Genomic DNA, 17,112 nt, shown 5'->3' with positions numbered 1-17,112 from the left:
AAGCAGATGGGTGCCTCTCCTATGTGCCCTGGCCGGAATCGAACCCGGGTCCCCCGCACGCCAGGCCGACGCTCTACTGCTGAGCCAACCGGCCAGGGCCTAGAATTAAATTTTTAAGAATATATTCTGTTCACAGGGTTTTAGTTATTAAAATTATTTTATCTGTTTTCCTCCATTATATATTGTGTTTTATTGGTAAACTCAGTATTCAGCCAGACACATTTGACTCTCGAACTATACAAGTTTAAACTGTGCAGGTTTACTCATATATATATTTTTTCAATAAATATTGTAAATGTGTTTTCTCTTTGATTTTAAAAATATTTTACCCCAGCTTACTTTATCGTAAGACTACAATGTATAACAGATATACAAAAACTACAATGTATAACAGATATTCAAAATGTGTTAATCGGTTATTTATGTTATCAGTAAATCAGAAAACAGTAGGCTATGATTATTTAAATTTTGGGGCAGACAAAAATTATATGTAGATTTTCAACTGCATGGGTATAAGAAGGTTGGTGCCTCTAACCTTCACGTTGTTCAAGGATCAAACTCTATTATTATTTTGCTACATTTTTTTCAGGACACAAAGGACTATTCTGATGACTTCTCCACATTTCTTTATGATAACCAATTATGGACTCTTCTGAAAGGTTTTTTGATGGCTTGAAGGGTAGATACCAATTGTTAAGGTACGGGCTGTTATAGGTTCTGCCAGAGCAAAAAGACAAGCTATAAAAACTTGAGTTAGCATTATAACCTGATACTTAAGGATATCTGTTACTTGGCTTGGACAGAATTTCAGTGTTGGCAAAATGAGAGAATGAAAATGTTTACCCAATTCATCACTTCTATATTTTATAAATATGGTATAATTACCTCTAAATCCACTTTAAGTTTGGAAAAATGCCCATGCATCAGAATTACTAGATGTGAATGTGAATGTCATGGTGACTTTCCTGTAACACAGTCTATTAAACATTCTCCCCTTTAATACTCGTGACCTCCCCTCTCCTTCCACTCCCACTCCATTGTACTGCGTGTTCTGACTTATATGAGCAATTTTATATTCTTGCATTGATGAGTTCTTATTTAAGAAAGCTTTATTCAGTGAGTGTTATTATGCATGGCACTGTTCTAGATGCTGGCGTAAACAAGATGAACTTGGTACAGGCAATACTCTTTAGGTGTTCAAGGTGTGAAGACAGGGCAGTAAGAATACAAGGAATTATTGTACATGTGTTAAGTACCAACTCTAGGTAAGCATGAGATTTCAAGGGAGGATGCAGGAAGGAAGGTAGTAGTGGGATTATTAAAAGGAGGGAACTAATTCCAGATAAAGCAGATACCATGAATAAACATGTGAGCTAGAGTCACATAATGTTGTGGCTGACTGAGCATAGATCAAAGTTCTGAGTACAAGATAAGGGGGAAGGGGATTGGAAACTAAAGTTTGCATGCATAGATAGAACTAATGGGGGTCACTATGAAAATTTTGTGAGCCAAATAATACACTAGGTCAGCATGACTCCTTTCTATAGTGGTCAGCAGGAAGAATGTGTGGGGTAAAGGAGAGGGTGAATGTAAAAGAGAAAAATAATTCTGAAATACCAATGAAATTGGTTTGGATTTACCCTTTGCCTTTTAAAATATGTTAGTTGAAAAATCTTTATATACTTTATGGAACAGCATTTGCTAATGGTCAATGGTAAATTTGTTTCTAAATATCTTACTATTTTATGGCAAAAACACTGGTTATATCTGGCCAGTAATAACCAATTAGAAAGTATGGCTGAACTGAAGAAGAATGAAAAGTGCTAAATGTGTTCGATATAGTCCCTGTTACAGAGAGGGTGCTGGAGAAGGACTGCGAGTCTTTGTTAGCTTGTGACTTAGGCAAAATGACAGCTCATTACATGGAAATGAATTTGCTATTTTATATCTGCTTTGGAAATACTAATGGGATGCTGAATTTGTTATTCCTGTAACTAAAAATCTTAAAGGCATGTTGTTTTTAAGAATTTTTATTTCAATAATAATAAAAAAAAACCCAGAAGCCTTAAAGTTCAGCATCGCTGCCTTCTTTGATGTGTCAATATATTACCTCAAACCAACATTTTAAAACTAAAGCTTTGTCAGCCCTGGCTGGTTGGCTCGGTGGTGGAGCGTCGGCCTGGCGTGCGGGAGTCCCGGGTTCGATTCCTGGCCGGAGCACATGGGAGAGGCGCCCATCTGCTTCTCCACCCCGCCCCTCCTTCCTCTCTGTCTCTCTCTTCCCCTCCCGCAGCCGAGGCTCCATTGGAGCAAAAAGATGGTCCGGGCACTGGGGATGGCTCCTTGGCCTCTGCCCCAGGCGCTGGAGTGGCTCTGGTCGCGAAGAACGGTGCCCCGGATGGGTGGAGCATCGCCCTCTGGTGGGCGTGCAGGGTGGGGCGCATGCGGGAGTCTGTCTGACTGCCTTCCCGTTTCCAGCTTCGGAAAAGTAAAAAAACAAACAAAAAAACTAAAGCTTTGTCTGAGATTCATTTCTGTTTGAACATTTGCAAAATCTTGTTCACTGCTGAAGTTTTTATACACTTAGAAGCACTATTTGTTTTCCTCCAGATTTCCTGTCATTCCAAAACTGAAATTTAAAAAAAATTTAAAAAGGGAACTAATTAGTTTTTTCTTTAAAATTATGGGTTACATTGAATATTGTATTGATTTCAGATGTATAGTGGTTAGAAAATCACACAATTTACAAAGTGTTCCCCCTGCCATTTCCAGTGCCCACCTGGCACCCGACAAAGTTATTACAATATGATTGACTGTATTCCCTAGGCTGTACCTCACATCCCCGTGACTGCTTGGCAACCGAGAAACTCTACTTTGCAATCCCTTTCCCTGTATCATCCAGTCTCCCAACTCCACGCCCCTCTAGCTAGTATCAGTCTGTTCTCTTCATCCATGAGTCTGTTTCAATTTTGTTTGTTTATTTCTGCCATTCTTAAGATTCCACATATAAGTGAAATCGTATGGTATTTGTCTTTCTCTGGCTGACTTATTTCACTTAGTTCTTTAAAGACGTACATTTATATTTCTTTCCTATTGTAAAGTCAAGCCATATTGGAGTACACCCTCAGACTTGAGCTAGGAAAAAAAAACCACAAAAAACAGCTGCTGTTTCCTATCCTGGTCATGTGCTGGAGATAAATACAGTCTGAAAGGGATGTGACTGTGAGCTCAAAGGGATCCTAAGAATTTGATCATAGTGGATTTTTATTCATTTCGATTAGCAAAAGGAGTGGACTGCAGTGTATGACACCCACCGAGACACATTCCCCGCCCTGTGTGGCCACTCCAGGGTCCTTTCATCTCAAAGCTCTTTATGCCTAATTGTGAAGGTCTCCAGTCAAAGGCTTTTAGGAGAGGTTTACTTGTCCTTTCTTTTCTTTTGTCCTTGTTGTTTTTTGTTTTATATCTAGGAGTAGGTTTGTTTTTGCTCCTGAAATCTCAGCCTGCACCTGAGATGCTCACTAAATGAAAGCCTCCTTTAATAATCAAGGATGCAGAATTCTACCGAAGCTTGTAAAGCTTCAACTTGCCTTCTAGCTCCATGGATTTAAAACTGCTGGTTTTGATGCATCTTGAATGGAGAAATGTTGTGGGTTTGACTAGCACATTTACTAGAACAGATTCTAGTAGAAAATATCAGAAAGTAGGTTTCATATTGTTAATTTGTTGTTGTTGTTGTTATACATACAAATGAAAGAAAAAGACTGCTGGATTTCCCCCAGATACCTAGTCACAGATTTTTAAATGATAAACAACTACATTTCAGTTACATTTCTCAGCTACCTTTGAGCTGTGCGGCCATATAACTTTGAAGGGTACCAGAATATGCCACCACAAAATATGCCTTTGTTGACACATGGTTTTTATTCTAAGCTGAACCAAGGCCCCAGATGAGGCTAGTGCAGAATCAGGAAAGGCTCTAAAAACAGGGTACACAGATTGCCTTTGTTAAGAAAATTCCAATGTATAAAGGAGAAGGTGCCCATTCATTTAAATCTGCATAGTAAACCTTAATAAACAACCCTCATTTACTATACTTACCCAGTCACCTTCCCGTAACTTGCCCCCCTGCCTGGAATCCCCCAAGCCCTTTTCCTTTGTTTAGCTTAAAATGGTATGTAAGCCCAAATTCTCATCAGCTCTTTGGATTGCTCGTGCATGGGTGCTCCAGTGTATATGTGCACAAGGCACATGTTGGTAAACTTCTTTTTCTTCTTTTTTACTTCTTATTAATCTGTCTTTGGCCAATCTAATGTAAATGATCCCAGATGGAAGACCTAAAATAGGTAAGTAGAGGAAAAGTGTTATTCTTCTTGTAAGGTCAATAGCTGCAGCCACCATCACAGCCACCTGGTCCGTGTAAGTTTGCATTTAATTTGGACAGATCGTAAAGAAAGAGTGGAGCCAAAAACTGGTGAACCATCCTCTTCATTCCTGCTCGCAATCGGTGGGCAAGAAAATACACACAGCAGGAAAACACTTTCCTTTCCATTCAGGGCTTCCAAAGCCACTAACCTTTTCCAGTTTTTTCCTAGAATCAAAGGCCCTCACCAGTCTTATTCACCTCTGTTCCCCATCTCCTTCTCCTGCACAAACTGGCTTCTCCTTCAGCATTCTGCCATTTTGGCTGCCTCCTCTCCTCCACATGGCCTCTCTGCCCTGCTACAACATGGGCTCCTCCTCTCTACAACAATGTGGTCACTTTCTCCTAAAATGGCCATCTAGCTCCACCTTTTAAAACCTTTTGGCATGAAAGCCCCTCCTCCAGCACACATTAGCATAATGAAGCCCCTACCTAAGCATGAAAGTAATCAGCCACCCCATGTGGGCAGTGGCCATCTTTAACAGTGTGAGCATAAAATAACTTACCTGCCTGACACTTGTCTACAACCTAAATCTGATAAAGGAATATGAATAGTGTGAAGTATTCTACTTTGGGTTTTGCCTTTGAGAGAAAGAAATGGGATCTTTTATTTCCACTGATGTCTACTTTAGCTGGAATACAGACATACTGGTGACAGCTGACAGCTGGAGAAGCCAGACCACTAAATAAAAATTGAACATTGAGAATGGCCAGACCAGGGACTCTAATGAGCCTGGATCCCCAATGATAATGGAGTCTCCATCTCTACCCTGGACTCCCTGGTTGACTTCTAATTAAGAGATAAACAAACAACTCTTTAAGCTTTTAATATTTTGAATTCTCTCTGACCATGGTTGATCTGATATCACAGTTAATACAGACCATGGTACCTGGGAGCTGGACTGTAGGAACACCACCTAGAAATATATGGGCTTAGTTGTTAGAGGGCATGGAGTGAGGTTACAGAGTTTAGATTGCAAAGCTTTGACCATCAGTATGCTGTAGCAAAACACTTGCCACATTTGACGTGGAGAGATCTTGTATGCAGACCACATGCCAACCAAAACTTTAATGCATACTCTATTGCTTCTTGGTTGCTTATTTCTTTTTAAGTTAATTTTTTTTTTTTTTTTTACCACATGACAAGTCCTACTAGAGAGGTGAACTCAAGTTAGAATTAGCCAAAAAGGAAGAGAACATATCTCTGGCAACATTATATATTATATAAGAGAACAAGGTTGGCTTTCTGTTTCATTGGACCACAATCTAAATCAACTGAAAGTCTTATAATACAGGGCCATATCGATCAGTCCTGACATGAAACCAAGGCATTTGTGTCCACACTGAGGCAGCGATAAAATGAATCTGTAACTCAAGACACAGTCTGAGCAGAAGATAAGACTGGACAAAACCATTAAGACTAGGAGACGAGGGAAACCAGCCAGCCCATTGGGAAACATTAGATTAAGGACATTGCCTTCCAAATGAAACCAATTGTTTTTTTAGGCCTTACGGTAGTCCTTATTAAATTGAGCAGGAGTGAGTGACAAGGCAAAGAAGCAAGTACACAAAAGACCTAAACTATCAAGCTGAAAAGCAACCTAGGTTTGTTTACTTGTGACCAGAATGATAGAAATAAAGCGTTCATGACTTCCAAAGGTTTTTGCATCATTGTGTTACCAAAGAAATTATGGGCCAGGGTTGCTAAATTCTGTTATAGCTTGCCCCTTAAAGCAAAATTTGTCTCCCTCAACCTGTCCAACTAGCAGGAAGCAGTTTGCCAACATTCTGAAGCTTCCAAGTTGGGAATATGCTCTGTCTACTTCATATGTGGCTGTGGAGTTAATGGCCAGCAAGAACCTGCCTGGAAGCATAGTTCTGGACATTGGCAGGATAGTGACCAAGGAGCTGTGGCCAATAGAGTAGAACAAAGGGCTGCCAGGTAGCTTAATGTAGGAAATTACCCCACTGCCCCGAAAGGGACTCCAGCTACAGTGGTATGCTTTTATTTTTTCCTTTTCAGAATTCAGTTTTGTATTATAGCTATCCTATTCATCTTCACTACTATATATTAAGCTAGGGAGTGGGGACATACAGCTCAATTTTGATTTTTTAGATTGTCAATTCATTCTCAGTTTTGATAGAATGCACCTCACCCTGGGATGCCAGACTTAGAACAGGATGGAAGACCTGGACGGGACATGAGGGTTGTCTCTCTCAGAGAGTAGGAGGGTAGAAGTATGTGCTAATTATAAATGAAAAGAAAAATTTGGCTTGAATGGGCAACCATGGCGAAGACTGAAGTAGATTTCATCTACTCTCCTTTTCTGTTGCTGAGAAAGCTCCCTTTCCACTAAAATTAGTGCTCCCAGTTATGGTACAGACTTGAGTTTGAGAAATGGATGATCATCCAGGGACTGTGTTTCCTTGTTCCTCTTGTGCCTCGATGGGATCACACAACTACTTGCTGATGAATGCGAGTCCACATGACACATGACATCAGTCATATTTTGGCTAAGTTGTTTAAGAGTCATAAATACCTTCTCCATCTTTTTTTCTCATTTTCCCATGACTAGAAAGGGGAAGGTAATCCCTCCCTCACCCCAGCAATGGGATCCATATATTGGCGATGACAGAGCCGCCCACAGTCTAGGCTTCTGAACAAATACCAAACATAAGTGAGAAATAAACTTATGTTATGTTTGACCTACTTTGCATTTGGAAAGGCCTTTTTTATTTTTTAATAGCATCTAGCATTACCATGTCTAACACACCATTTTACATATAACAGAATATCAATTTGGCACATGGCCGCTCAGCTAACGCTGCATTTTCCAGTCTCTTTTGCATCTATATGGGGTTTATGTGACTAAATCCTGCTAGTGGGATATGAACTGAAGTGCTATATGTCACTTCTGCAGTATACCCTTTCATAGAAGGCCTCTTTGATGTTTTCTTCCTTACATTAATTCAGTGTGGGCATGTGATAGCAAGTGAAGCACCCAACTTAGACAAAATAGATCAGAAAGGCACGGCACCATGATAGAAAGAGCTTAGGTCAGCATCACAGGCCTGGCCTTGTTCTTTGGAATTTTACACGAGATAAAGAAACTTCTCTCTTATTTAAATCAACATGATGTAACAGGTCTCTCTGTTACAGCATATGAACTTACCTTATACATATATGTATATGTGATTGACAGTAAAATTTTATTTTTGCTATAGGTCGTAGTTAAAGCAGGGTTTAAATAGACAGTGCCATTGTATTAATTCTATCAATATTCTTTTAACCTGGTGCCTTTTAATTTCTCCTAAGGGTTCTCTTCTTCATGCTACTTCAGTAGATCAAGGGCTCATGAACTCAATGCCTCTTTTATGGTAATTGTGCAGTCTTCCTCCCCTAGAAATGACATCTGTAGTCAATGTAGGGAAGGAGAAATAGTTTTCCCTGCAAGGTTTTGGCTGAGCCCTTCCTTAATAAAAGACAGACTAACAGAACAGATACAAACATGTTTAAAAGAATATATACTTCCTGTATATATTCTTTTAAACCAGGGAGAGATAACCAGGGAAAGTAAGTAACTCCAAAATGGCCCAATCTATGCCATTAAATCCCATCTCCAGCAAAAGACAAAAGATGTCAGTGGGGAAACCAGTTATGGGAGATTACTAGAAGCTCAGTAAATATGATTATGGCTGTTAAGCAAATTTAAATCCTTGCCTTCTGCATTGGCAAGAATTTCTAGAGATTTGGTCATCCTTCTCTTCCTGGTACCAAGAGGGAGACACCATTATAAAGGGAGATTTCTCTTATAAATGTAAATAAATGTTTATTTTACAAGGATAATGTTTACTGGGATTTTAGAGCTTGTCCTTTGTCTGCAGTTTATTAAAACCAGCTCATGATAATCCTTATGCCAAAGTAGCATATATCGGGGTGACAAAGTAGCATATATTGGGGGTGACAAAACTGATAAAAATTCCTTTTATCAGTTACTCCAAAGTCAAAGTGCCCTCTGTCTGTCCTCTGGCATGCAGACTCCCACAGAGTTGGCTCCAGAGTAAGGAATCCTATCTATTGTGTCTAAAGGGTTACACAGATGTAGGGAACTTAGATGGACTCACGGGAAGCCTCAGCTGTTCCCTGCACATAAAGGCAAGACCATTGGTAATCCCATTCATTGGAGAGTAAGATTTAGGACTTTTGACTTTTCATGCAATTAAGGATGACAATTTTATCTCATAGCAATAAATTGCTCAGTCCTTTTATAATAGGTAGAATGTAAACATTGGTGAATTAATTAATAAATGGATAGTATTTGTTTATATATAGAAAACAAGTTAAAGATGAATGGAAAAAATGAAAACGACTTGAATACATGAAGCCATGTTTCTCGGTAATTTGTGATATTCCTATTTCCAGATAATTCAGTGATTAGCTGTCTTACTAAGCAGAGGTGGAATTAATATGGATTACGTTTTCTTTCCTTTTTTTTTTTTTTTGTATTTTTTTCTGAAGTTGGAAACGGGGAGGCAGTCAGACAGACTCCCACATGCACCCAACCTGGATCCACCCGGCATGCCCATGAGGGGGTGATGCTCTGCCCATCTAGGGTGTCGCTTTGTTGCAACCAGAGCCATTCTAGCACCTGAGGCAGAGGCCATGGAGCCATCCTCAGCGCCCGGGCCAATTTTGCTCCAATGGAGCCTTGGCTGTGGGAGGGGAAGAGAGAGACAGAGGAAGGAGAGGGGGACGGGTGGAGAAGCAGATGGGTGCTTCTCCTGTGTGCCCTGGCTGGGAATCGAACCTGGGACTCCTGCATACCAGGCCGACGCTCTACCACTGAGCCAACCATCCAGGGCCACATTTTCTTTTTAATTATAATGTTAACTATGCATGTACCAAAGCCATTTTCTTTAAAATCTCCTATTTAAAATGCATCAACAGCTTTGGACCTTATGGGAGTCAAATGTCATAAAGTAATAAAGGATAAATACATGAGTCTGTAAAATAAGCAGAAAAATCAATCAGTGCCACTCACTCTTCCACCTTCTATCTTATTTATTTGCCTTTCACCAAAGGAATGTATGTAATAAAACCTTAAAATGAACTCTACTGTTGATTCATTGTACATGCGCTTTACTCTGGGGAGGCAGCTCAGTGACTGTTTACAGGGTAGGAATTATCTATGTTCTGATATTGTTGGGAACAGAATCTTGAAGCAATGAGGGCATATAATTAAGAGCCAGGATATTTGTGTTTCTTGGATCTTCTGCTAACAAGGTATATGTCAGGTAAAGTTGTAGCAATATTTGGACTCCATTTCATCATCTCTGTAATGAGGAGCATATGTTAGATGAATCCTGAAACTCCTTTGGGTTCCCAGTATGACTACAGGGAATAAAATGTAATAAAAAAATGAAAGTGACACATCATAATGACTAATTATTATTTTGAAGGAAAGGGCTAGATTTAGAATTATAGCTATTGCTTTTCAGAAACAACCCAGCATATAGTATAGAACCTGACACTGTGTTCTAGAAACATTCTCATTGCTCCCAATTTCTTCAACTTGTGGTGTCTTACCCCTCCCTGCAGCTCAGCTCAACAGCAAATGACTGTTAAAATTTTATCCCCCAGATGGCAGTGTAGCATTCCAAGTTCAGAACGGTCTGGTTCAGTGCTCTGGGAAAAGGCAATACAAGTTTGTCTCTGGCACATTTATGTGCTATGATTCTTCCATTTGGAGGAAATATGCTATAATTCTAATGTAACATGACATGAGTAATCAGAGACAAATAGCTCATTCCTAAACAAACACAGCAGCTATCTACTTTCATGCTTGCAAAGCACCATGTCCAATATATTGTAAGTAAAACAGTCTTACAAAGCAACCTATTGATAGATGGGGAGTGGCCTGACCAGGCGGTGGCACAGTGGATAGAGTGTCGGACTGGGATGCAGAGGACCCAGGTTCGAGACCCCAAGGTTGCCAGCTTGAGCGCGGGCTTATCTGGTTTGAGCAAAAGCCCACCAGCTTGAACCCAAGGTCACTGGCTCCAGCAAGGGGTTACTCTGTCTGCTGAAGGCCCACGGTCAAGGCACATATGAGAAAGCAATCAATGAACAACTAGTTGCAATGCGCAATGAAAAACTAATGATTAATGCTTCTCATCTCTCTCCATTCCTGTCTGTCTGTCCCTGTCTATCCCTCTCTCTGACTCACTCTCTGTCTCTGTAAAAAAATAAATAAATAAATAAAATTTTCTTGAAAAAAGAAAGAAAGATGGACAGTGAAAATGATTAGGTCAAAGAAATCACCTATGTTTTAAATTTTTATTTTATATGTTTTATCAGAGTTTGAAAATATTTACTAAATGTAAGAGGATGAAGGAACTGTTTAGCAATTATTTTTAAAAGATAGAAATGAAATGGAGAGTATCCACCATCATCTTCATTGAAAGAACTATAAGCTACTTGTGCTACTGTGGTTGATGAAACTTGCTGTGGTTATGAACCATATGAAAACAAGCAAACGAAATAGCTTCACATGGTGAGCGTGAGAAGAAGCCAGGGAAGGGGCCACATTTCAGTTTTATGATAAAAAGCTACTGGAACTATTTGGATCAAAGCAATTCCTGTTTTTTTGTATGATGATCAAAGAGATTAGAGTGAATCCAAAAATTTTCATTATGCCTTGGAGAAATTAAATTGTATGGATTCATAATACATTGGTAATGTTTGATTACCAATGTCAGGAAAGGAGCCTAGGTAAAGATAGGAAATATTCGTTGGTAATGCCATGAATGTAGTGCAGGTAAAGATGGGAAAATACAATTGAAAATGACTCTGAAGTGCCATCTTGAAAATATGAAACATTTTATTTTGACAGATTGTGGAATATGGTCACATTTTCATGCTCTACACTACTTTTATGTTTAAGTTCATTGAAGTCTCTCCAGTTTCATGTTTCCTAGTAAGAAAAAGGATGCATGCCACTGAGATCATAGCTAATAAAACTGAAGGTCCTTTTTTGAACCACAGAATTTGGGTTATTTTATTGGATCTGCTGCTTAAGAATTGTTTGTCTACCTTTACCAGAAGTAACTCAGATGAATACTTAATCACAGTATAAAATTCTATGTCATTTATATACAGTTTTCCAAACAGTAATATACTTCTCTATTCAATTCCATTAGGAAGAAATTCACATATGCACTGTAATATTCTAGTCACCTTTTGGGGATACAAAAAAATAGGTTATATCTGCCTTCAATGTATTCATACTGTAGTGAGGGTGATAAGCAAATTGCAAATAATTGTGGACAAAGCATGAGTTATTAAAGCATGGAAAAGAACAGTGAATTCTGGAGCCAATGTGCTAGGATTGAAATCTTGGTTCTGTCTCCTAATATTTTTGTAGCTAGGAAAATATTACTTTTCTGGGTTTTATTTTATAAAGCAGATAATTGGTTATGTATCAGAGGGAAATGAAAACACTAATTCAAAAAGATAGATGTACCACCATGCTTGTTTCAGTGCTATTTATAATAGTCATGATATGGAAACAACCTAAGTGTTCATTGATGGATGACTGGATAAAGAAAATGTGATAAATTTAGCCATAAACAGAAAGAAATCTTGCCATTTGCAACAACATGGATGGACTTTGAGGGCATTATACTAAATGAAATAAGTCAGACACAAAAAAACCAAACACTTTGTGATTTCATTTATATGTGGATTCTAAAAAACAAACAAAGAATGAACTCATTGATACAGAGAACAGATTTGTGATTGCCATAGGTGTGGGTGGGGTGGGAGGTGGGAAAAATGGGTGAAGGTGGTCAAGGGTTACAAAATTGCAGTTTAAAATAAACAAGTCCTGGGACTGTAATGTATAGCATGGTGACTATAGCTAATAATGCTGTATTGCATATAGGGGGTTCTTGGGTTACAGCAATCTCAACATAGAACGTTTCAAGTTTACAACACTCACTCCCAGGAAGAGATAGAAACCCCTAATTCCTAAAGATTTACTACCAAGGGCTTGGCAGAAGGTTTCCCTATGGTATAGGATGGGTCAGCAACATTTCAGGCTGAGGACCCCAGCGGTGACAGGTTCAGTAAGGTCTACAGAGCTGTTATGGATACCTTGCAATGTTATAGGCAGATTTTGGAAGAGAAATTATCAACCTTCCAGACTAGCCTGGAAAAATTCTTTAAGAAGGTAGAGAGCCCTGCCACAGATCCTGTACCCTCCACATCAGCTGCTTCTCAGGGTGAAACACCCTTAGTACAGGTAGGATCATCTCTAGCGTCTCCTGCATGTTCCTTAGGCAATTCTGATCCACCTGACCCAGTATCTCCAGCACATTCTGCAGGTTCACCTGCCTCTCCAGCTTCCTCCTCCCAATTGGTCACTCTCCCACCTTGCAATGCCTCTTCCAGTGTGCAAGCCAACCACAGGAATAAAGGTAAGGGATTTTTTTACACTCATTTGCTGTCATATTTTCTGTTCCTACAGTACAGTGTACAGTACAGTATACCTATGTCCTTTTCCTTTTTCTGTGGCTTAATTGTTTTTATCTTCTCGATTATAATTTTACAACTGTGTTAGGATAGGTAAGTGACAGGTTAGGGTGTATTTTAACTTACATCAAAATTCAGAATATGTCACTGTCGTAGGAATGGAACTATGTCATAACCCGAGGACCCTCTGTATTTGCAAGTTGCCACTAGACTAGATATTAAAAGTTCTCATCACAAGAAAAAAAATTTGTAACTATGCATGATGATGGATGTTACCTAAATTCATTGTGGTGATCATTTTGTAATTCATATAAACATTGAATCATTATGTTATACACCTGAAACTAATGTTATATGTTAATTATACTTCAATGTTTCTTTAAAAGCAGATGATAATAAGAAACCTTACCTTATAGGTCTCTTTTGAAGAATATGAGAAAATGAGTTAGTTGAGTAAAGTATTAGAAATATAGCAAATTTATTAACAATTGAAAAAAAAAGTCCTGGTGTTAAAAGAAGGAAAGACTAGTAAAGAAAGAATCACTTGACATTAGCCTTTAGAGATAGGCTTTAAGGATTGTTAAGGAGATATTAAAGGGTTGTGGAGGAGAGGGGCAGGAGGGATGGAGAAGACACTTTACCCTTAAAGCAACAGGCCAAATGTTCGAAGAAAAGGCAGTAGCTCAGTTTGGCTGCACAGAGAGGAAGGAAGAATAAAAATGTAGAACTACAGCTATATGTTGAGGACCGTTTGCATTGGGCTACTTAGGAGATACTGCTTAATCCAAAAATATAAAATGCCACAGAAGATTTTTTCATGAGAGATGGATAGTCAGAGTTATGCTGCAAATACGTCATTCTGGTGGAACTAGGAAAGACAACACAGTGCAGAAGGAACTAGACAGCGGGCGATCAGAGATGAGGTGGACAGCACAATCCACAACAATAGGCATTGCCTTGATCATTGAAATACTGACTGGTTGGCTTGCCAGAGGACTTAAACACTGCAATATCCACATAAAGGCCTTTTCAGGAGATGGCAAATTTTTACTTATCTTTCCTATCAGGATGCAGATCCCCACTCCTTCTCCATATACATAGCATTTCAGATGCATAGTTTAAAAAATCTACCCAGAAACAGCTACATTTATCAGCAAGCCCTCTCCCCTCCTCCCTGAGCACTAGACCCATGCACAGAGGAGCCTCATCCTTTCCTGACTACTGCAGTTTGTTTTGAGGTAGATTGAACTTATCGAGGCTTCTAAGTACAACAATTTTTTTCCACTTAGTTCTTTTCTGCTGCCCCCATCACTTGATGAACTTGATGAGCCAGCAAGAGCCCCACTAGATGGAGAGAGGACAGTGTTTGCCTTCCTCCTTTTCATTGTTTTTTTTTTTTCTGCCTTATTTTCCCTTTTTCCATCTGCCTCTGATCTGTTTGTTCCTCATTCTCTACCATCAACTTTTGTCCTTCCCTTCCTTCTTCTTAAATTAAATCAAAATAGTTAAAGAAGGTTTCTTTCTTTCTCTCATCCCACCACTAACACCAGAGGGGTCTTCATTTAGCTGAATGGGCCTCACTGTTTTGAACAAACAATGCAATCTGGAATAAAGCAACAGGCAGTCCAGATGGGCTCATGATCTTGTTCCCTCTTGCAACTAAAGAGAAATAGCCAAAATTACTGAGTAGGAACAACATAATTTGAACTCTTGAATCTTTCCTAGAATAAATTCAATCACAAGTCTCTGGAAGCAGAGTAGTAAATGGCCTTGAGGTGTGAGGCCTTCTGTAGGAACTTTCCCAACTCCTGGCTTAGATAGGGAGAAGGAGACTCTTAGTTAAAAGAAAAGGTTTGTTTAGTGAAAAAAAAATCCAGAAAATAGCAAACTTTCTCACATTATATCACTGTGGTCTCCTGGTCCTCTATCTGGTTCTTCACTTTGGCTCGACAGTATTGTTTTATTTACTTCCATCTGCCTGTGTCCAAATGAGGCTGCTCCACCCTCCTCAGCTGCTATGTCCTCAGTTCCAGGGGTCAGCAGCATGAGAAGAGAACCTGGCCCAGGAAGAATGAACCGCTTACACTTGGTCCAGTTAGTGTGGGCCTTGAGTCACAAGATGTGGCTCATAGGAATTATGACTTATTGCATGCTGCTGCTGTGTATTTGGTGACTTGGATTACTCCTAGGATGTCTGCATTTTCCAATGGATCCTCTGCAATGGAGAAGCCAATGGACGATTTTACATATTTTTAGGCACTAAGCCTAGAATTGGTGTTCCTCACTTCCATGCCTTTTCCGTTGCCAGAGCTTAGTCACAGGACCTATCTAACTGCAGTAAAGGCTGAGAAATTCTGTCAACTCATGAACTTAGGAGTAAAAGAAATGGAATTATCTTTGCCACAGGGACCTATGCTTATTAGTCAACAGGGAAGTTATCAGAAGAACAGTGTTGGGTGATGGGAAAGAACCTCAAAGATGTCTCCTATTGTGATACAACTCTCACACTTTTCCTGGGATGTAAGCAATGCCTTGGTTGGCTTGTTCAGTTCCTGCAGACTAGTTTGAATTGCCTGTTTCAACTGAATGATGTTATTTTCTGACAGCATTCATAAGAATTAAAGAAATGATTTTATTTCCTTTTCCTGCTACTCTTCTAGGTTCTCAGATAGTTTATTGGTAATCTCTATTTCTTTTTAATGTCATCTCTAGGGGAGAAAATCTTATTGCAGCCAAGAGATTTCATTCTGTAATTACATCACCAAGAATCACTTCATAAGGAAGGCGTTGACTTTGAATTTCTGTCAGCTTCAATTTAAGTAGATGGAAAACTATGGAATATATACCACAAACAACAATCTTTTTTAAAGCTTTGCAACCAGGAATATTTCAGCTCTCTAAGGCAGCTGACAAGCCCAGGACCTGCGTATCAATTCTGTGCCAGATAAGTTCAACAAATAAACACTTTGTTCATAAAACACAAAATGGATGTGATATGTCAGTCAGGAGAGCACAGGGCTGTCTCTCAAAATGAGGTTCTGCTGTTTCAGTGCATCAGATTCCCCTCCTCCCCCAGCTATTCTAGCAAGGCTGGCTGCAGTTGCTATGTGTGCTAAACTTGAAGAAATCTGGGATAATCAAACTTTTAATGACCTCTCTGTGTAACTGAAATCTGCTAGGGAGTGTGCTGTGGGAGTGTTGAAGGAATCCTTGCTGTTAAAAACCATGTCAGCCCATTATGGAAATGTGATTTCCATGATTATTGCCACACCACTAGTAAAAATTTAGGAAATGAGCCTTTCCATTTTAAGTTACCCATTTCTGCTGCTAACGCCACGAGAGACCGCATTGATATGCAAGCCACTGAAGCCCACCATGCCCTGTAGAAGTATATAGATTTGCACGCTTGCAAGACTATACATACTGAATGCACATGCTGCTATGTAGACAGAAAGCTAATCCTAGATTGTTTGTCTTTAAAGAACCCAAATACCATAGCAAGACAATATGCCTAAGCTCATGCATTTTCTAAGCCACTGAACTCATCTTAGAATAAATACATCTGATTTCATGGACCAAAGACAGCTGACTGGAGAAAACTGGTTATATTTATGTGAGGATAAAAATTATTGAGAGTTTTGTTTTGAAACATAAATAATATATTTAAAAACACCCACTGTGCCCCCAAATCCCCATTTGCTAAGCTGGAAATTGGGAGGTATTTTTTCCTCACCTCCCACATCCAATCAGTATGAAGACCTACTAAGTAGACATTCTCAAACTCACTTGCATCTATCTGCTTCTCCTCCTGCTGCACTGCTGTTGCCTCTTCCAGTCTCCATCATTTCTCACCTCAGAGCTTTTTATTTGCTACTCAAAGTGAGGAATTCCATTCCTTAGCATCAGCATCACTTTGGAGTTTGTTAAAAATGCGGAATCTCAGATCCCACCCACACCTACTATGCTCTCAATTTTGACAAGATGCCCAGATGATTTATATGCATGCTGCGTTTTGAAAACACTGACATATCTCCCTGCCTCCAGCTTTATTCATCTTCATTCCATTATGAACACCAAAGCCAGAACAACCATTGTAGAATTTAAATCTGATCACGTCACTATCTTGCTAAAACCCTTCTACTTCTTCTCTTTCTCT

The sequence above is a fragment of the Saccopteryx bilineata genome, chromosome 2 (assembly GCF_036850765.1).
Source record: "Saccopteryx bilineata isolate mSacBil1 chromosome 2, mSacBil1_pri_phased_curated, whole genome shotgun sequence".
Lineage (NCBI taxonomy): Eukaryota > Metazoa > Chordata > Mammalia > Chiroptera > Emballonuridae > Saccopteryx > Saccopteryx bilineata.
Note: the sequence above shows the minus strand (reverse complement) of the source record.